At 40.0% G+C, this 22,802-nt stretch overlaps 1 protein-coding gene across 38 annotated transcripts in view; it reads left to right on the top strand.

Moving 5' to 3' along the window:
* Positions 1 to 7,622: 7,622 nt before the first annotated feature.
* Positions 7,623 to 22,802, top strand: part of CLASP1 (cytoplasmic linker associated protein 1) — a 246,530-nt gene continuing 231,350 nt past the window's right edge. For 37 of the 38 annotated variants that reach the window (XM_033111629.1, XM_033111635.1, XM_033111608.1 and 34 more), the window contains exon 1: positions 7,623 to 7,740. The gene's annotated coding sequence lies outside the window, so the exon portion shown is untranslated. The remainder of the gene's footprint in view (positions 7,741 to 22,802) is intronic. The other variant, XM_033111630.1, reaches the window with a different exon arrangement.

Below are 22,802 nucleotides of genomic sequence, written 5' to 3'. Positions count from 1 at the left end.
ATGTGAAATTTAATTGTATTTCTATATACTTGCAATGAAAAGTCCAAAAATGAAATTCAGAAAATAATCTGTTACAATAGCCTCAAAAAGAAAATATATAGGAATAGATATAATAAATGAAGCACAGAACTTATACTATGAAAACTATAAAACATTGTTGAAAGTAATTAAAGATGATTCAGGGGCGGCTGGATGGCTCAGTTGGTTAGAGTGCGAGCTCTGAACATGAGGGTTGCCAGTTTGATTCCCACATGGGCCAGTGAGCTGTGCCCTCCACAACTAGATTGAAGACAATGAGCTGTTACTGAGCTTCTGGAGAGGCGGCCGAATGGTTCAGTTGGTTAGAGTGTGAGCTCTCAACAACAAGGTTGCTGGTTTGATTCCCACATGGGATGGTGGGCTGTGCCCCCTGCAACTAAAGATTGAAAATGGCAACTGGATGTGGAGCTGAGCTGTGCCCTCCACAACTAGATTGAAGGACAACTTGGAGCTGATGGGCCCTGGAGAAACACACAGTTCCCCAATATTCCCCAATACAATTTATAAAAAAATAAATAAAAAAATACAAAAAAAGATGATCTAAATGAATGAAAAGACATTTTATGTTCATGAATAAGAAGAGTTAATATTGTTAAATGCCAGTACTCTCTAAATTGATATGCAGATTCAGTGCAGTTCTTATCACAATTACAACTGTCTTTTTTCAAAGAAATGTATTGATTGGAAAATTGATATGGAAATTCAAGGAACCCCAAATAGCCAAAACAATCAGAAAAAAAAAAAACCCAAACAAAAACAAAATTGAAGGATTCATATTTTCTGATTTCAAAACCTTACCACAAAGCTACAGTAATTAAAACAGTGTGGTACTAGCATAAGAATACACACATATGTATCAGTAGAATAGAATTTGGAATCCACAAATAAACCCATACATTTATACTCAATTGGTTTGGAAAAGGGTGCCAAGTAAATTAAATGGAGAAAAAATAGGCTTTTCAAAAAACGGTGGTAGGACAACTGGATAGCTACATGCCAAAGAATAAAGTTGCACCCCTACCTTGTATCATATATAAAAATGAACTCAAAATGGATCAAAGACCCAAATGTAAGAGCCAAAAGTATAAGACCCTAAGGAAAAACAACAACATGATTACACATTGGCTTCTTAGAAATCAAAAATACAGTGACAAAAAGTAAATAAATAAATTATATATTAAAAACTTTTGTGCTTTGAAGAGCATCATCAACAAAGTGAAAAGGTAACCCACTGAATAAGAAAAAATATTTGTAAATCATTTATATGGTTTTAAATCCAGAATATATATAAAGAACTTTTACAAGGTCTGACAATTAAGCTCGCAAACTCATCCTAGAAAAAGTGCTACATACCGCCTTGCTGAATATCACTATGGTCACCTTTCAAGTACTCCCCTTGAGAAGCTATGCACCGACGCCAGCGCCTAGTCTATCCTTCAAAGCAATTTTGGAACTCTTTTTCTGGAATGGCCGTCAGAGCTGTCATCGTATTACCCTTGATGTCCTGAATGTCATCAAAATGTCTTCCTTTCAATATTTCCTTTATCTTCGGGTAAAGAAAGAAGTCACTGGGGGCCAGATCAGGAGAGTAGGGAAGGTGTTCCAATACAGTTATTTATTTACTGATTGACAGTAATTAAACCAGTATTTATTTACTGGTTGACAGTGCTGTATGAGCTGGTGTATTGTTGTAACGCAAGAACCACAAATTGTTGGCAAAAAGTTCAGGTCGTTTTCATCTAACTTTTCCATGCAGTCTTTTCAGCACCTCCAAATAGTAAACTTGGTTAACTGTTTGTCCGGTTGGTACAAATTCATAATGAATAATCCCTCTGATATCAAAAAAGGTTAGCAACATAGTTGCAACAAGTTCGTGAACTTAATTGTTAGACCTCATATAATACAATAATGAAAAAGACAACACAATTAAAAACTGGGCAAAGGTTGGAATAGACATTTTTTTGATGAGATATACAAGATGGTCAAGAAGCACAAGATGCTTGACATCATATGTCATTAGGGAAATGCAAATCTATTTATTATTATTCCCTCCATTCAATCCATCTATTTATTATACCGATCCTACCACTACACGTCCAGTAAGATAGGCATAACAAAAAAGACATAGTGACAAGTGTTGGTGAGGACGTGAAGAAACTGGAACTCTCGTACCCTGCTGTTGGGAATGTAAAATGGCACCTTCACAGTCTGGCCGTTCCTGAAAAGGTTCAACATAGTTATTACATATATGATCCACCAATTCCACTCCTAAGTATATGCCCAAGAAAACTGAGAACATATATGTCCACACAAAATCTTGTAATAGACCAGACCTGACACTTCTGGAGTCACTGTGGCTAACCACTCCCACCCTCACCCCAGTGGCCACCAGCCACCCCCAGGCCCTGTCTGGTACTCCCACATCACCCACTCCCTACCTCTCTGTCTTTGCTCTGCCTGCCTCTGGTGTGGCACTGGTCAGGCCAGTGCCTGGAGCCAGTGTCTAAATGTCCATCATCTTTAGACCAAAAAAAAAGTAATAGAATGTTCATGGCAGTTTTATTCACAATAGCAAGAAAGTGGTTTGGAACAACCCAGTGTCCATCAACTAATGAATGGATAAACAAAATGTGCTATATGCACACAGACCGTGTTTTCCCCAAAATAAGACCTAACTGGAAGATAAGCCCTAGCATGATTTTTCTGGATGACATCCTCTGAATGCCTTAATGCGTCTTTTGGAGCAAACCTTAATGTAAGACCCATTCTTATTTTCGGGGAAACACGGTACCATAATGGAATTTTATTTGATAGTGAAAAAGAACGAAGCAGTTTAACATGCTACAATATAGATAAACCTTGAAAACATGCTATGTGAAAGAAGCCAGTCATATACTGTATGATTCCATTTATATGACATGTCCAAACTAGGCAAATCCATAGACACACAAAAGTAATTAGTGGTTGCCTAGGGCTGGTTGGTTGAAGGGGAATGGGGAGTGACTACTAATGGGTATAGGATTTCTTTTTGGAGTGATGGAAATCTTCTAAAATGGATTGTTGTGATGATTGCACAACTCTTTGAATGTACTGAAGACTACTGAATTGTGTGCTTTACATGGGGAAATTATATGGTATGTGAATTATATCTCAATAAATATGGTAGCAGAAAAATATGAGACATTTAGGAAGATTTAAAGATTGAGAGATGATACCAGGAATTTATTAAGTTGTATACTTTAAATGAGTGAATTGTACGGTATCCTCTATAAATATGGTAGCAAAAATAAATGAGACAATTAGGGAAATCTTTAGATTGACAGGGTAGATGATACTAGGAATTATTAATTTTTTAGGTGTGACAGTGGTATTGAGGATATGTTTATAAAAAAGAATTTTATCTTTTAGAAATACTGTATATACGGATGAAATAATTTAAACATTACTCTTGATCCTACCTATCCCTTGAAGTATCACCCTACTTTAATGACCCCTACTCTTACAACCAAATTCCTCCTTCAAATTGCCTATCCTCCCTCTCTCCAATTCTGTTCCTACCATTTTTTTTTAAAACTCATTCCAGTCAGGCTTTTGTCCTGTTAAACTCCGATGTTAAAGCCAACAGGTCAATTGTAGCATGTTGGCAATTGATTTGGTTGCTTTTCTTATTTCCTCTTATCTGAGTGGCTACTTTGTCTTCTTGCTGGTTTCATTACCATCTCAGTCCCTAAATGCTTGAGTGCACCCGGGATCCTTAGATAAGTTGTTCAAATTTCTGTCTACACTGAATAGTTAGATGATCTCATTGCTTTAAACACTCTCTACATGCTGTTATCTCCAAAATTTACATATCTAGCCTGGGCCTTTCTTCTGAATTCCAGACTCACATATCTGCCTTCTTGATATTTCCATGTGTTAATAGGCCTTTCAAACTTATCATCTCCAAAATTGAATTTCTCTTCCCATTCAACCTACTCCTCCATCTTTCCCATTTCAGTAAATGGTTCTTCAAATTGCTCGGGCCCAAACCTTGGTGTCTCCTTAACTCTCCTTTTTCTCACACCCTGTATCAATTAATTCATCAAATCCTGTCTGTCAGACACAGGCACCTCACACCTCCACTGTTTGCACTTTGCCCAAGCCACCCACCATCCTCTCACTTGGTCTGCAATAGCCTACTAAGTCGTCCCCCTCTTGCTTCCCTACAATCTATTCTCAAAACAGAAGCTAAAGTGATTCTTTAAAAATAGAAGTAAAATGATCTTACTTCTCTGCTCAAAATCTTTCATTGGCTTCCCCTCTCACTAAGTCCTTACAATGGCCTCTAAGTCCCGGCACTGTTTGGCATCCTGTTACCTCTGACCTCATTTCCTACTTTTCCCTTCCCATGCTCTGCTTCTGCCACCCTGACCTCCTTTCTACTCGTAGAACGTAGTATTCTACCTCAGAATGATTTCAGCACTTTCCATTCTACCTGGAATGCTCTTCTCCCAGATAAAGAACTTTTCTTGTTCCCTCATCTCCTTCTGATCTTCGCTCAAAGTTTGCTTCTCAGTGAGCCCGGCTCTCTCTTTGTCCTATTTAAACAGAAGTCTCTTTCCTGAATGAACCTCAGCACTATTTTCCCCTCACTGCTTCATTTTCCCCCCACAATGCTTATCTTGCCTGGCATAGTGTATATATATTTTTTATTTTCTATCTCCTCTGAGAACAAGGATTTTTTCCCGCTTTGCTAATTGTTTGGCACATAGCTGGTATACCGTAATTCTGAGTGTATGAATGTTTATAACGCACTTATATTCTCTGCCTCCTCGTTTAACTGGCACTAGTTTCATGGGAATTTGGGCATGTGTTTCTCCCGGAGGAATAGAAACATTGTCCACCCACTCAGACTATGCTATCTATCTTTGTAAGGGAGCCCACAGCAGAGTGGGATTTCTAGAGGTTCATATTTCAGTGGTAGTCTTGGTACTATCAGTCGTATGACATTGGGCAAATCATTTTTCTTTTCTGGCCTTCAATTTCCTTATCGGCCAAAAGGAGATTATTGCTTTAAATGATCTCAGAGCATTTTGACAAATGTAAAATGAAAGATGAAGTGTTACATAGGAAATGCTGTGTCTTATTAAATTTTTTTATTACCTACAAAGGTATCCTTAGATGGCATTTTATATTTTTTAAAGGCAAAAACAAACCTGGAGTCAAACCCCAGAATTCTTTTAGGGGCTTTGGAAGGTGCAGTTTTGCTGTGTTAAACCCTTATACACAACCAGTAATTTCATAATGAGCTCTTGATATCAGCCTATTCTTTCTTCTGAGAAAATTCACTCTTTTAACATGTGAATTGTTTTCTTTCGATATTCTTGTCCATATCAGTGAATAGGGAATGCCCATGGATGCCCAGTTCCCTTAGGAGTTTTGTTTTCTAATTACTTGTGTGTGTGGTTGGTAAGCCTTCCCTCAGCCCATCTGTAACTCAAAACTTTGATTTTTTCTCACCTGTAGACTGTGGTGAATAACAATTGGCTCATGTTTATGTTGATGCATTCAGTGACACGAATAATTTACATAAAGTGGTAGTACAATGCCTGGCTTATCTTAAAGCCTCCATAAATGCTTTATATAAATGGAGTATGTCTTAAGCTTCCACTGCCAGAATCATTTTCTAAAACAGTTCCTTTCACCATGTTACTACTCTGGGTTGAGGACCTGAAACAGTATCGATTTCTCCAGTTGGTTTCAAAATCTTCTCCATCCTAATGAAAGCGGGGTTTCAGAGATATTTGAACGCCCATGTTCATAGTAGCATTATTCAGAATAGCCAAAAGGTGTAAGTAACCCAAGTGTCCATGAAGGTATATACATACAATGGAATATTATTCAGCATTTAAGACTTCTGACACATGACACAACATGGACCAACCTTGAGGATGTTATGCTTAGTGAAATAAGCCAGTCACAAGAAAACAACCATGTCTGTATGATTCCATTGACATGAGGCAACTGAGTAGTCAAATTTATAGATGGAAAGTAGAATGGCGGTTGGCAGGAGCTGGGGGAAAGAAGGAATGGTATAGAATTCCAGTTCTGTAAGATGAAGAGTACTGCTGATGGTGCATGGCATTGTAAATGTTCTTTACTGTACACTTAAAAAGTTAAGATGGTACATTTCGTTATTTACAATAAAAGAAAAATTCCCCATCCTGTTTATCAAACCTTACTTTCCACTTGTCATACAGTGTATGTATCAATACATTTACATACATATCTTGCCATTTCCGTTTGCTCTCCTCATTGTACTCCCCCGTGTGACACCCACTCCCTCGAGCCTTTCCCCCATGGTGTTTCTTCACTGGAATGTTTTCATCATCCATCCATTTTCAAAAGCTTGCTTGTGCTTTCGCTCCAAAGCTGCTCCCTTTTCTAGTTTCCAGGAAGAACGTGCTCCATGTCATCCCAACTTCTATAGACCACAATTCTCTCCTTTTCTGCAGTACACAGACAGACCTACACATGGCTTTATAGTTTTAGCTTAGCCTCTCCAGTCCTAACGTTTAACGCCCTGAGTACTGGGGCATTTGGTTCTCCCGCACCTCTCTCCCAACACGTACACATTCCACCAACACAAACTGTGGCATTCAAGGGCAACCAGTGAAACTCAATGCATTGGACATCTTGATGGAGGGAACCCAACTCACACTCCAAGAGTGATTTCCACAAAACAATGTATAATCTCATACAAAAGCTTTCAATGTCAAGTTACCCGTGAGCGCAAGGGCTTGACGCCACAAAAATGAGGCTCCTTCAGGATCCTTCAAGGCAGCGCTACAACTTGCACAGCCTTCTAGCCGCCCACTTTCCTACACAGTGTCATCAGACTAATGCGAAAGGGAGAGCAGAACCAACGTTATATGCGGAGGAGCTCAAGGAAGAAACGGTCGTCCCAAAGGTCTCCAAGGCCTGCACCGAGCTGGCTCCGCTCCAAAAAGGGTAAAGAACCGTTAAAAAGTTGTGCTTCCGGCTCAAATGTACGCGCCTACTCGAGAAAGGCAGGGAGAAAGGCTGCAAGCCTGGTACGGAGAGTCGCAGGGTACAATCTACTTCATCTCTGCCGCCCGAAGGCGGGCGGGACGCGCCTAACCCAGAAGTGAAAGGCCGTTTCCTTCAGGTGTTAAACCCCGCGACCGGAGGAAGTTCCAGCCAGACCCCTTTTTCCCGGCTGTCCTGGTTTCTCCTCAGCGCTCCTCACCACACTCCCTGCTTCCTGCTGCCTGGCCGCTTAGGTCCCACACTCCTCGCCTAGCCTGAGTTTGGCCGCTATTTTCAGGGGGCGCAACTACACCTTGGCCACGCCTCCCTAAGAGAACCTTTACCTACGGGTCCCCATTAGGGCCAATTAACGTCCTCCGAGGAGGCAAAGCCCCCGGGATTTGCAGCTCCCCGGCCGGCGCAGCCAGGCCGACGCATGCGCGGGGAGTTACGATAGAGAGGCAATCGCCTCTCTAGTCTCGGTTTACACTCTCTATGGTCCAGCTGGATCGGTGGCGGTAAGGGGAAAAAGGGAGAGCGCACTGCGCAGGCGCTCTCGCTTTTTTTTTTTTTTTTTCTTCATCTCCGCACCAAGCACTTAACCTCATTAGGGTGGAGGAGAAGGCGGCGGCTGTCTGGTCTGCTGCGGCAACTGTAGCGAAGACTACGGCTGTAAGTTCCCGGTGAGGGCGAGGAGATTTCGGCCGCAGCCCTCCCAGGCCCCTGCCCCCTCCCTCGTGGTGGCGAGCGCCGGGACTGGGTGGGGGCGATGTCTAGCGTTGTCATCGGCTCTTGGGTGCACTTTGGGGGGAGGGGGCCCTAGGTGGGAGCCGGCGAGGAGCGCGATGGGAGGCTTGTTTGTCCAACCCGTAGGTCGTGGATCCCAGGCTGCTTTGCAGAGGGGGGGCGGCGGCTGTGAGGTCAGCCCGGCTTTGTGTGCCCCTTTCTCTTGTCCTCTTCCAGACCCCACCCCTGACCCCGAGTCTGTCGGGCCGGGTGGGAGAAGCCTGCGAAGCCCGAGTCGCGTTTGAAAAGAGCCCGGAATTGCGAGGGGAGTGGGCCCGGGGAGAAACCCACAGCAGCTAGTCCTCGGCGAGTGATGGGTGTGGAGAAAGATCCAGAGGGAAGGGGTGCCGGGGAGGCGGGCGGCCGGGGCTCCCAGCCGGGCCAGACAAAAGCTGAGCGAGCGGCCCGGAGCCGAGCAGCGAGCCGGCGGGACGCGGAGGGTCCCCTTGGTCTCGGGGGCCCGCAGAGAGTGTCTTTCGGAAGCTGGGAAAGCGGACAAGTGCTGAGTTAAGCCTTGTGCAGCCTCCTCAACTTGCCTTTGTTGTTCTTGGGTATTGGCAGAGACGCGCCGACGAGGATGAGTGTGTGAGCTTGCACGTTGGCCTGGTTGGGTACAATGGAGCTAATCGGATTTTGCTTTCCATTTTCCGAGCCGCTCGGATGAGTGTGGGGTTTTCCAGAGTCTTAATTTATTACATAATGTTTTTAAAAACTAGTTATTTATTTCTAAAATTAAAAAATAGGTGGAGCCTTAAAGCATGTTTTATTGCATCTGGGTGACTTTCTCTGTTGAGGGGTTCGTTCATTAAATACCATTCGTAGGACTTGTGAGCTCTTTAAACAATAATTTGTAGATGTTGTAGTAAAAGCTTCAGATTCTCTAGTCCTTTGGGAGGCAGTGATGCAGAAGGGTCAGAAGTGAGAAATAGTTGCATGCTGCCATGTGCCCTGCCCCCTATTTGGGTGCCGCAGTCCAATATAAATTGTGGCTTTAGAATTAGTTGCTTCTATTATTATTGTTTGTGACATTTACTGAGCTCTTAGTATGAGAAATCGTGGACAGTGGGCTCCTTTTGCTCATCAGGGGAGGGGGAGAATAGTAACATTGATGCAGAGGCCATATAGATAACACCAATAACACCACAGTGCCCCAGAGTTACAGAATATTATTTATCTTCTCCATTTGCTGAGAAGGATGTACATTTTGGTGAGCTGTTTGCTATTCAACTTGGTAAAATTGTGTAATTGCATTTTTTTGTTTGTTTAGCAGTTATTACTTAAATCTCCATTTCTTTTATTTATAGTTTATTGGCTAATGTGTAGCAAGCACTGTTTTAGATTTTTAAAGTATTAATTTTTAATCGAGGCGTTTTCAGCTGTAGCATTGTATTCTCTCAGCTAAGGTTAACCAAAGCCAGGAATCCTTTGAAGAGCCTGTTGGTGGTGAGGTGTCAAATACTGTATCTCCATGTTACATGCAGTCCAAGTGGTAAATGCAGTAAACGCTAAGCTTATATTTTAGTGTTAGAACTGAAAACCCAGATCTCCTAGTGCTTCAGGATTTTGGCCACAGACTTAACTTTAAGTAAAAGAGGTAAGCACTCTTTGGACTAATAAGAAGCAAAAATCTGAAACTTGGTGTGTTACACTTCAGTAACTACAGTGATAGGATCTCTTAAGTGTAGTTTAGATGATGGGAACTTGCTTTTTATAGAAGGAGAGTTCAGGTCCTTAAAATAGTTTGACAGGGATGTTGAGAAATGATTGACCAGAAGAATATTAAGTTCATTGTTCTAATGTGTTGTCTTTTGTTCACTGGTTTTGGACTTAGATTTTTTTTTTTTTTGCTTCAGTCTTTGTTAATTCTATTTTCTTAGTTGGGTCAGTCTCACTACATGTGTTGGGTGCAGTAGTTTCTTGGATTTGAGACATCAACTTGTTTTTTGAGACTCCATATATTCTTAACAATCTTCTACTTAAAGTCATAGTTTGTAGATTATTATACTTTTTATTTTGTAGTATTATTAGTAAATATAACCGTTGAAGGGATTATAAATATTAGGCTCAAAGCAGAATTATAATTGCAAATATGGTTGTCAAATAGTGGAAAGAGTAGATAATAGTAAAACAACGAAAGTTTAAAAACAGAATCATGTAAAAGAGTTCCTAGAAAATAAGAAAAGGATCTATGAATTCTAAAAAAAAAGAAAAAAAGCAAAACAAAACTTAAGTAAAGAAACCATTGATGATATAGTTTTTGGTTTGTAAAATGTAATTTAAGAAAGTAACCTTTCTTTAACCAGTGCAATCAGCATAACATCCGTAAGGTTTGTGTATGACTAACTGATCTCTAATATTTCCTTTTAGCACCAGAATTTATTTACTGATTGTTTCTAGCGGTTCTTTACCGCCCCAGGGCTTTCCTTCCTCCTTTATGCTCAGACCATTACTGCCATATTGAACGCTTTTCTCCCCAGATTCTATGGCAGCCCCAGTCTGCCTCCCACCAGGGATCCCTATAGACCTACCTCAGATGTGCTCAAATGGTGGCATTTCTTCAGTAACATTTTTGTTGACTTCCCTCTTGTTTCCTGCCTGGAAGTCTCCTCACTCCTTGCCATTTGCTATTGTATTCATTACCTTCCTCCTTGGAAGATTCACTCCTGTGCTTTTGCACTGCCGCTTTGTAGAACACTTTGTGGTGTCTGTCCTCTGTGGCTTTCTCCTGGGACTTGTGTAACTAGTCACTGTATAATGTATGAAAGAATAAATCAATGTAGCATAACTTAGAATAATAGAATTTGAGCCTTGGAGGAGTTCTTAGAAGCCTCATAGGCCAATATCCTACCTTCTGTCTACTATATTCTCATCAGCCTCAAACTGCAGACATGCTTTTCTGTTACTTTGTTACTGTACAGGTCTTGGTTGCTAGAAGGGTATTTTATACTGTATCACAATGTTCCCTTTTCCTTTTACCTGTTGATTTTTGTTATACCACCTGAAGCAACATGAGTTAAGTCTGTTGTTCACATAATAGTCTTTTCATTTCCTAGGACAGTCACCAGCCTCTTCTAGATGTATTGATTAGTTCATTTGTTAAACCCTTTAGTTGGGCACCAGGTACCATGAGGGTACAGTTAAAGATAGACATGGTCCCCACACCTCATACTCCAGGGCAGACAGACAAAATGTTATGAATTGATGCTGGTTATCAATCATATAAAACCTCCCGGTTTAATGATTTCAGCATGCTGTATTTAGGCAACTCTGTGTTGTTGGTGTCTTTTAAATGAAGTATTTGAGATAAAACAATTTGATATGACCTGACCAGAGTATACAGCCATTGGCTTAGGTTAGGAAACTGTACCAACAATTTTCAAACTTTGTTGTGCATTCAGGCTCTGCCACTTACTAGCTCTGTGACGTCGTCCCATGGACCAGTTAAATCATCTTTCAATTTTAATATTTTCATCTATAAATGAGGGTGGAGGGAGAGTGATGTAAATATTAGTGCCTACTTGCAGGGTGGTGGTAAGAATGAAATGAATTAATATTTGTCAGGTGCTGAGAGTAGTGGCTGGCATGTGATGGGTATACGGGTTAACCCGTAATGTGTGCAGTTCATATTAATAATGTGTTGGTAGCAATAATCAAGTCCTCACAATCATTTCGGCGCTTGTTAAAGTACAAATGGCCTTGCTTTTTCCTGTCTACCTAGAGATGTGGTAGATTACGTCTCCGTGTATGGAGCTTGGGCAGCCACAGTTTTAACAATCCCAGGTGATTTTTCAAAACCCCAAAGTTTGAGAACCCTGCACTCTATATTGTCAGTGATCGCATTGCCTTTTACAAATTTAAAAACTTACCAAGTGATAGGTGACTAGATTTTCCCAAAAGATTCGAATAATGCAGGTAAAGAGGAATGCGTGTGGCCCCAGAGCCCAGGCCCCTTGGCTGCGTCACGCACTTGTTATCTGTTGGGAATACAGCCTTCTAAACACCCTTACCCTTTCCTGTAGCTACACATATATGAACACTTTCGTGATAATAGCCAGACTTAAGGGAAAAAACCCTTTTTTCCAAAGACTTTTAGATTCATAATCTTATTTGCTCCCTTCCAAGTCCCGTGCGGTGGGCAGGGGGAGGTACCATCATTATCCTATCAATTTACAACGAGAAACCGAGACCTGCGAGTAAAACCCCAGTACGTGACAGCTAGGATGGGAACTGGGCCTTCTGGTTCGCAGCTTAACGTGCTTCTCATGTAAACTGGCTCTTAGCCACATAATTTGTTGGCTTATATTGAAGTGGTGGTTCATGAAGTCGTCTGATCTTTCTGCTGTGTGAATAGCTGCCAAACCGGACTTCCTCCTGTCTTTTAGTGTGTTTATTCTTGCTTTTTAAAAAATGTGAATTCGAGGTTTAATAGTTACATATATCTGTTAAGATTTATCTTTTTGTGAAAAAGAAATCCAGGACTGGCCTAGTGGCCATTTGTTAGCCTGGCTCATTTGGGTGAGTTTATCTTCATTCAGGAGAGCTGACTCAGGTCAGTGGATCTGCTTTCCACTGGCCTCTGTAACTGTTGTCCAGTTCACTTTCCAAGCAGAACCAGTACAATTTATTTATAGTTTTATTGCAATAATATAGCAATAATATAGAAAGTTGAGAGACCAGAGGGAGAAAACCCACATCAAACCATTTTAACACAAGCCATTATTTCTCGCTGTACCCTGTCACCCTTCGAGGCTGTTCATATGTCCATACTTTTCAGAAAGTAATTTTAGGCCTTACATGTTTTATGAATAGTTTCCACGTAATGACAGCGTATACATCATTTTAAATTAACAATAGCTTTGTCAAATTTGAAATTATATGGCAATTTTTGGTAAACTGGGATCCTTGATGTGCAGATATTTTTTATTTTTTTTTATATTACATGTACTATGATAGGAACTACCTTCTTTTGTGTTGCTTCCGTAGGATAAATTCAAAGTGAGATTATTAGGTGATTTTTATACATATTATCTGACCAAAAAATTGTACCAGTTGGTAATTTTCCCAGCAATCTAAGGATGTACCAGTTTCACAGAATTTTTACCAGTTTCTGGTATTATAATTTAAGTATTTTTTGTTACTGTGAGAGGTGTGGAATGGTACATTATTTTTATTTTTCATTTCTTATTTTGTATTTGTTTTAGAAAAGAATAAGCAATAATGACAGACTTTAAATGAACCAACTGTATGCAGTTTTCATTGGATAGTCCCTGCAGGTGATCTTTCTTCCTTCCTGGGTTTCCACTCCCATCCTGCATTGCTAACGGTCGATCGTCGTTTCTAGTTAGGTATGGAGGAGAAGGCGACCTTTGCTGTGGGTTGCAGACTGGTCTTTTTGTCAGCATCACAATGTAAGCTAACATTTTTGTGGCCTACCTTCAAGTGTTTCTGTAAACAGTTGTGCTCCAGGGCCCTGCCTGAAACACTTCGTAATCAGAATGTCTGGAGGTGGGGGTGAGAGGCATCTGTTCTCCTAACATATTTCCCAAGTGCTTCTGAGGCCATCCGAGTTTGAGAGCTGCCTCAGGAGTACCTTCCAGCTATGTTTCTGCTCAGTTTCTTCACAGAGTGTGTCTTTCCTGTGGGTAGAGGCAGACTGCTATGAACGGTTGCTCAGATCTCCTAACAGAGGCCTGTTGTATAGAGTGAATGAATTGTGTGCAGTGCCCTTCCTAACAGAGAGTAGCTGGGTTCATTCTAGGAACAATAAGCCAGTCTTTCCAAGAGTAGTTGAACTGCATAAAAACAGTTCTTTCTCGGAAGCCTCCTGATGCTGATGGCTGTTGTTTTGTTTCAGTTCTGACAAGTTATAGAGTTCTCCAGACCAGAGCCATGTCCTGCTCCGCGTTATGGTGGCACGTAGACCATAGACTAGCATCCCGATAGCAATAGCCATCACAAGCTGGAACACCCAGCATTTGCCAGGTACGGCATGAGAGCTGTAGGTATACCTCTGTCAATTCTTATAGCAACATTTAAAGGCAGTTGCTAATTTATTTTATAATGCTAGGAAGCTGCACCTTAGAGAGTTGAATAATGGTCACACAGCTGCAGTCGCAGTTTGGTTCTCAGCTTCTTCAGCTTCTTTTCCATTTATCTCTTTTCTTCCAGCACAGGTTATTCCTCCTTCATGGAGGTCAGTGGGAGAGAGTCCGCTCCCAGCATCTGGCAGCCTCTGGAGATGCCTCCTTACTCACTAGTCAGGAAGGAAGTAGAGATGCGTGTTCCTCACTAGGGTTTCTGGGAGGGTTAGATCAGGTGACCTACAGCCCTTTGTATATTTGAGTCCCTGATGTGAAATCTACTCTTGGACAATCCAGATCATGAAAGATCTGATATGAACTTTTTATTTTTAGTTTTTTATTGTGGGAGAATGTATAGAACAAAATATGTCAGGTAACCATATTAAGTATACAATTTAATAGCAATATGTACATTCTCACTGTTGTGCAACTGACAACCATTGCCACAATCGGCTTCCAGATCTTTTCCATCCCCCCAAACAGAAACGTTTTAGCTATTAAGCAATAAATCTCCATTCCTCCCTCCCTCAGCCACTGGTAACTTCTAGTCTGCTTTCTTTTTCTTTTTAATTGGGGAAGGGGAACAGGGCTTTATTGGGGAACAGTGTGGATTTTTTTTTACGTCCAGGATTTTTTCCAAGTCAATTTGTTGTCCTTTCAATCTTAGTTGTGGTCAGCTCCTGGTCCAGTTGCTGTTGTTAGTTGCAGGGGGCGCAGCCCACCATCCCTTACGGGAGTGGAACCGGCAACCTTGCGGTTGAGAGGACGCGCTCCAACCAACTGAGCCATCTGGCCACCCGGGAACTCAGCGGCAGCTCATTGACTTCATTCTAGTTGCAGAGGGCGCAGCTCACTGGCCCATGTGGGAATCGAACCGGCAGCCCCGTTGCCCAGATCTCGTGCTCTGACCAACTGAGTCACCCGTGCGCCCCTCATTGTGGTTTTGATTTGCATTTCCCTAATGACTAAGATGTTGAGAATCTTTTCCTGTGTTTATTGGCCAATTGTATATCTTATTTGAAGAAATATCTACCTTAAGTTGTTTGCCCATTTTTAAATTGGATTTTGTGTCTTTTTGTTGTTGAGTGTTAGAAATTCTTATATATTCTGGATATTAAAGTCTTATCAGATGCATGGTTTGCAAATGTATTCTCCCATTTATTCAGTAGGTTGTTGTCTTTTCACTTTTTGATAATATCCTTTGATAAAAATGTTTAATTTTGATGAAGTCCAGTTAATCTATTTTTTCTTTTGCTGCTCATGCTTTTGGTGTCATATGTAAGTATTTATTGACAAATCCAAGGTCGTGAAAATTTACTCTTATGTTTTCTTCTTAGAGTTTTATAGTTTTCGCTCTTACACTTAGGTTGTTGACTCATTTTGAGTTAATTTTTGTATATGGTGTGAGGTAGGGGTTCAACTTCATTGTTTTGCATGTGGCTATCCAAGTGTCTCAGCACCATTTGTTGAAGACTGATACAAATTTTTTAATTACTTATTGTATCACTCACTGGCATTTATATTTTGTTTTGGGTTTTTGACTTTACTACTTATCCTCCTTTTTACCCCATCCTGTTCCCTGTTTCTTTCTGTTTTTTTTTTTTAAACAAGATACATGGAAGTTTTGTGTGGGTTACAGCTTTGCTGCTTAACCTATAAGAGCCACTTAATAAATATGAGTTCCTTTCCTTTCGTTTAATTTTGTGTAGTTACTTTTTGTGTAGTTACTTTTAAGTGGTTACAAAATAGATCGCAAGGACATTCAGGGTAGGACCTTCAGAATATTTTTTTTGTTTCCCAATTTCCAACCTTTTCTGGTTCCCCTCCTCCTCCATCACTGTAGTGCCCAGTATACTACCGTGCAAGTGAGGTACTTAACTTTTATTGACTGAATTGTGAAGCTAAACGTAGATTGTTGTGAATACATTTGGATAATTGCAGAAAATTCTCCTTAAAAGATTAATGATTAGTATATTATCAAGTTCTTCAACAATTTTAATTCAGATCCTTTTAAGTCATTTCCCTAAATGAGAGGATTGATAATAGCATCTAGGTCATTCAAATGCCTTAGGAATTTTTGGGGTGTCACATTAGGTATTTGGATAAACCTCAGTTAGGTTGCATAATATGGGGTTCATTTCATGGGTGACTAAAAATTTTTAAACTTGCTATTTAAGAGTATGATGAGTTTTAATTTCAGGGGTGATTTTGTACATCTAGACCTTGCCTTTTTATTTTTGACAAATGCTCTTAGTTTAAATAATTATTTTGAGTCTGTGCAATGAGTATATGTTACTTTTCTAACAAAAAAATTAAATATTAGAAAATTCGTCTTTTGCCTAGAAATACCAAAAGTTAACTAGTGAAGACGTATCTAGTTTTTCTCTCTGGGGCTGTATTATCAGATTTCCCTCCATCACACTCTTTAGTTTTCAGTAGAGTCTAATGTTACTTGTCCTAAGTGATCTCCCTTGGGAGTCCATTTTGTAATCTGTGGTCCAGATGTCAGTGAAGGGAAGGCTTAGCTTGAAGGTTGGCCTTTGGTGTTTCATTTTGTAGTGGGTTTTGACTTCTAAATAGGTATTTCTTAGTATCTTGTTATATAAACACTTTGTGAGTTATATAAAAACTCATGTGAGATACTGGTTGTTCTTCCATTGCTTATTTTAGTAGATCATTATTACTAATAGTGAAAACAAAGAAAGGCAACATAACAACATCAGAGAAGCCAGAGCAGATCCAGTATTTCACATGCTTTCAAGAAAATTGTCAACCAACAAAGAGATTCAGGAACTTGAACTCACTTAGCAGGAATAATGGTTTATGCCAGGGACAGTAGGAAGGAGAGAGATGATGACTGTTTTCATTCACTATCTCTGGCCTTATTTATGGAGAGGTTAAGCTATCGTGTGTCAATCTATTCCCATGTCTTTGTGTACACAAAGATACGTAGAGATACAATTATATCTATATATACAAAATTTGATGCAAGAAGTATTTTTGTCGTTTATCACCCTTCAGATATGGGGTCCCATTGCGAGAAGGGTAGCCCTTTAAAAAGAAGTGCTCCCTGATACCAAGGATCTGATGAGAATTTGCAGGGTAGCTTTCTAGACCCGAAGCTACAGGGCATGTCCCCATTGGGAGGCCTCTGCTGACCTCCATTGTTGTAAGTGGTGTTTTTCTTAAGAATTCTTGGCCCTGTTTAGTCTAAGCACTGTCCAGAAGCATTTATTTTACCTGATGGTTGGCTCAGTCCAACCTGTTACCTTAATCTGACCTTAAAGATGGGAACTCTTGTTCTCAGTAAATATGAAGACCAATTTTGACACTGTTTAGAAAGACTTTCTTAACAGCAGTTGAGTTTCTTGTGGACTCTCTTGCTGTGAAACATCCTGTTAAAAATGGCTATGAGCTGAAGGGAAAAGAAAAAAGAGATGCTCTCAATGCCACATTGCCCTCTGGCCCTGAGTTGGGCTAATGAGTACGGCGTTTTAGCCGAATGCTGATTGATTTATCTATTGGTAGTGATTGGCATGCCAAGTATCAATAGATTCCTGGGGCCTGGGGCTGCAGTTTTAAAGTGAACAAGTGTTGCAGGAAGCTTTCCATTCATTCTTTTCAGACTTGGAGTAGATTTGTGAAATTGACAAAGGAACATTTGTTTTGACAAAGTAACAATGTTTAGATGAATTGTATAGTAATGATTTTTATGGAATCCTGAAAGAATAAGGTTAAGTTCTGGAAGATAAGGAACATCTTGTAATCGTTTAATTGTTAGGCCTCTTTTAGGGTCGAACGTGGTGAGTAGAGGGGATGCAGAAAGGGTGTAACATAATGTGTTAATGAGAAATGGACCTAAAACACAAGAGCCTTTAACGAAAACTTGCCATTTAAGTAAGAGAGTTATTCTAGGGTATATCGAGGTAATCAGTAGAGAATGCACAAACTATATACCTTGATCAGAATCTTCATTCAATAAACGTTAGTATTGTGCCTTAAAGACACAGAGAGGCTCTCAGCCCGGTTCCCAGAGAGCTCCGCCGCTAAGAGGGAAGGCAGACAATTAAGGAAATGGTTCTGATTCCGGAGTTAAATGTGCTGCTGTGGGGAGATTGAGGAGGGAAGGGCTCCTAACCTGGGGGTGGCAGAGAGATGTATCCCCTTCCTATTTTGTCCCCTTCCTATTTTCAGCTGAAAGATATGAGTGTCTGAACCAGGTGCAAACTCACCTGGTTGGCCGCTCGGGGACCTGTTTGTGGCCTTCTTGGTGAGAGCTGTGTTGGCTGGAGACCTAGCTTTTGACCGTGGGGCAAGGAGCCTGACTCTGGGCCACATTAATGCCATGGTCTAATTTTGTGAAGTGGCCACGGACAAGAGCCAAGAAAGAACTACTCGTGCTGAGAGAAGGCTGTTTGGAACTAACATCTGGCTGACAGCCCTGGGTCTTGATAAAATCAGGACTCATTTTTTCAGATCTTTACTTGAATCATCAAGTGGTCAGTGATTTAATTTTGGAATTTTGGGCATGGGAGTTAGACATTGTGCTTTTGGAAAACTGGTTGCTATTGAGATTGCTTTTGGATAGTGATTGCATTATTAAAATTATATTTTTATTGTAGTCTAAAGCTTATATGAATTATTGGCTGTAAATTTTTTTTAAAAAGATATCTAGGGGATGTTCTGTGTCCCTTTTTATTAGCAAGTTTAAATGTGTTGTAGTTGAATGTGAAGATTCTTTTCATGTTGTTTAAATTACCTAGAAAGCAGATATAGAGCTGTTAGTTAATTGCATTAATTTCTTTTATTATAAAGTATTTATTTTTTAAACAGGTAATACATACACATGATTTAAAATTTAAGTTTTCCTCCTATCCTATCTGCCATCCATCCAGTTCCCTTTCCTGGAGACGCCAATGATATTAATTACATATGTGAAAAAAAATGCATGTATATCCATGTATCTATTTCCTTCCTTCTTTCCTTCCTTCCTTCTTTCCTTCCTTCCTATCTTCCTCTCACCCCTGTTTTTGTACAGATGGTAGCCTATTAACAGACTGCCCTGTATTTTGCTTTTTCCCCTTTTTTACTTAATGCATCTTGGAAATCATTCTATATCTGTACATTAAAAAGACTTCCTCATTTATTTTTTTTAAGGGAAGAGTAGGCTAACTAGTATGCATTGTATGATGTACCATAATTTACCTAGCCCTCTGTTGAGGAACATTTGGTTTTTTCATGTTTATAAACAATGCTACAAAGAATAATCGTATAATAATTTGTTTTGCCCGTGCATGAATAAATAAATGCCCATAAGTTGACATTTTGGGTTGAAAGTTATGTGCCTTTAAAATATTGAGAGATATTGCCAAATTATTCACTCTAGAGGTTTTAATAAAACCAGCCTGCAGTATGAGACTCCTCTCATCAGCACACTTAATGTAAATTTTGTGAAAGCATGTGACCCTGACTTGTCATGTATCATTTTTGAATTAAAACGTTGCTATCGTTCAGTGATCAAAAATGAATCGAGCACTTGTCTTCTCATTCATTACTTGTTTTTCTGATTTTGACTTTGCAAGAATTCCATGGTGAGATGCTGAGGTTCAGAAACAAACGTTTGCTTATAGGTGTTACCGATGCTGCCTTCTGGAGATGAATACCAGAGATGGATAATTTGCTGAATAACTGGCTCTTTTTATATTTTTTCAATTCTTGGTGTAGGAACTGATGATGCCTATGGTTTCAGGATTACAATTTTATTTCACTTTACAAGTAACTTATTTATTGGATACAGTGTGGTTTAACTAGAAAGGATATGAACATGCTTTTTAATGTCCTAAGATTTATGTTTCCTTTGAATAGGTAACATGCATATGGTTAAAAAGTTTAAAAGGCGCACCAGGTAGAGAGGGAAGTGTAAGTAAGTCTTCCTCTACCCTTTTGTCCATTCTTCTGCATCCCATTTCCAGAGGCAACTGCTGCTTCTAGATTATTAAATGGTCTTCCAGATACTCTGTGCACATATAACCCTGTGTGTACAGGCATAGGCAGCAGCGGTGTTCTGTTAGTACCACTGTTATTTTGAACATGTATTGTTTTTTCTTATCTAAATAGTACATGTTCATTGTAGAAAATACAGTGTTAACATTTTGGTATATTTTTTTCCATATTTTTCCTATGCATGAAGAATATACGTGACTGCTTTTTATTTTATAAATAAAAATGGTGTCATAAACATGCTCTTTTCTAGTTTACTCTTTTCACTAAACTGATTGTAGATATCTTTCCAGGCCAATAAGAACATATTTTTACTGTCATTCTTAGTGACTGTATAGTATGCTGTTTGGATGTAATTTCTTTTCCAATTTCTTGTTCTTGGATATTTAGGGACATTTTCATTTAAAAAAAAATTTCCTAAACTGCATCGAACAACTTTATACATACATTTTAGCATACTTGACACATTATTTCCTCAGATATATTCTTAGATTCGGATTTGTTGGATCGAAAGATATATTTAAAGATCATTGATAGATGTTTCCAAGTTGTCTTGTTTATGAATTTTATTCTTATCAGCAGCACATTAAAGTGTGCATTTGATTATATTCAGTTTTATTCTTAAGCTATCTTTATGTGAGGGTTAGGTCTTTTGGTATTTAATTAATTAGTTAATTAATTTAAGTAGTTGCGATTTTTGCAACTTTTTTCAACCTTTTAAACCACAATTACTTTTTTTTTTTAAATTGGGGAATATTGGGGAACAATGTGTTTCTCCAGTGACCATCAGCTCCAAGTCGTTGTTCAATCTTAATTGCAGGGCACACAGCCCACCATCCCATGCGGGAATTGAACCAGCAACCTTATTGTTGAGAGCTTGCACTCTAACCCACTGAGCCATCCGGCCGCCCCTCTGGCAGCTCAGCGGCAGCTGGTTGTCTTCAATCTGGTTGTGGAGGGCCCGTGTGGGAATCGAACCAGCAACCCTGTTGTTCAGAGCTCCCACTCTAACCAACTGAGCCATCCGGCTGCCCCAGGTCTTTTGGTATTTTAAAAAAGCCCTGTTAATGTTGACTAGAAATAAGTCAGCATTGGAAAAATATTGAGGCAGTCACACAGCTCGGTTTGGAAACTGTGAGCACCTGTACAATTCAGTATATACTGACATAGTTAAGGCACACTTTTGTGTGTTTCTTTTGGAATTTTTTCCCTGAATCCATAAAGTATGAATGTAAAAATGTCATTTTAGTAATAGTGGTGTTCTGTTATAGTTGATCTGAGAAATATAGCAGAATTTCTCTAGCTGTTATATGTAAGCCTAGTAAATCACAGATTTAAAGGCTGCTTGAAAATGGTTGGACGCGGGTTGGTGGGAAGCAGTAGATGACGTTGTCTTTTTAATAGTCTGTCATGGAGGCTCAGCTGATGTTCGGAATTATTTTTCTCTGCCAGATCACTTACACTGCATCGACAGATTTGACGTTAAATCAAGTAAGATCCGATTTATTAGTTATAATTGAATCCCTGAAGGCCTCGTTTCAGTTCTTTCTTCAGCAAGCACAGGACTCCTTGTCGCTGACGCCTCTGTGACTATGTAGGTTTTCCCAGTCCATCCGAGTCTGTGTATTCACTTTGAATCTTGCCGGAGCGAGGAATGGAAGCAAGGGGAATGATTTGGAGGATGAGAGTCAGCAAGCGTGTGTTTTCATGCTGGTGTACACCTAACACCGAGCGTTGCCCATGATGGGCCCTTACATGTGTTTCACTGTTGTAATCTTTCCTTTTTCCCTGTTTCCTAAGGAGTCATCAGAAAAGTAGGTGGTCTTACAGAAAGCACCTTGCTGTACTGTGTGGAACAGATTGTTCACTTGTCTTTCTCTCCACAGCGAACCTAGAGCTCGTAGGAGGCAATGCCTGGCTGATTGGCTGGCACATTAGGTATTCAGTGAATTTAGGAAACTAGTTCACTGACAAGAGCCTGTCCCCATCATGTGTGTCTTTTCACTTTTCATTTTGGAATAATTATAGATTCACAGGAAGTTGCAAAAATAGTACAGAGTTTCTGTTTACCTTTCACTCAGTTTCCCCCAGTGGTTATGTGTTACCCTTTTTTCTCTCTCTTGCTATTTTTGATCATGGCTTTGGCTTGCCATTCGCGTCTGTGGGCAATACTGAACCCTCTGAACTGAAGATCGCCGATTCCTCTCCTAGGGTTACTTGTGGGGGTACATATGGCTCTTCCTCTTCATTTGATCTTTATGGAGCACTTGCTTGGCATGTAATGCTGTGCCAGGTGCTAACTGCCTCCCTGTTCAGGCTCTAATTTGGGGACATTAAGTATGGCAGATAGACCCTTCCTTTGTAAGTCTTTTCCCTAAATTATACATACACCTCTAAAAGTACTCAGAGACCTGTGTGTATTGTTGGTGAGAAGAAGCAACTATGACTTGGTAGAAACAGCTCTGGATTTGGAGTTTGAAGCCCAGGTTCAAATCCTGCTTTAGTTCCATACTTGCTGTGTGACCCTGGAAGTCACTTTGCTTCTGAATCTGCTTCCGCCTCTGTAAAATAGCATGATGATAATAGTCTTGCAGAGGGGTTTCATGGGGGGTGGCGATAAAGACAGCAGCATTTGTATAATCACTTAGTGAATTGGAAAGTGCTATTTTAAATGTACATAGTTACGCTTATTTTAAATTGCTCAAATGAAAGACAAATTTTAAACTACTGCCACATTACTTCTTTATAGCTTGACTTTTTTATTCAGTAGCAGAAAAACTCTCTCTGCTTTTATATCCCAAGCCGTCTTACACCTTCTGTCTTCACATTAAATAACCAGTACTTAATAGGGTTTTCTTTTTGTCAACT

This window comes from Rhinolophus ferrumequinum, chromosome 8, assembly GCF_004115265.2.
Source record: "Rhinolophus ferrumequinum isolate MPI-CBG mRhiFer1 chromosome 8, mRhiFer1_v1.p, whole genome shotgun sequence".
NCBI classification, from domain to species: Eukaryota; Metazoa; Chordata; class Mammalia; order Chiroptera; family Rhinolophidae; genus Rhinolophus; species Rhinolophus ferrumequinum.
Note: the sequence above shows the minus strand (reverse complement) of the source record. Positions and strands in the feature narration are given on the sequence as shown.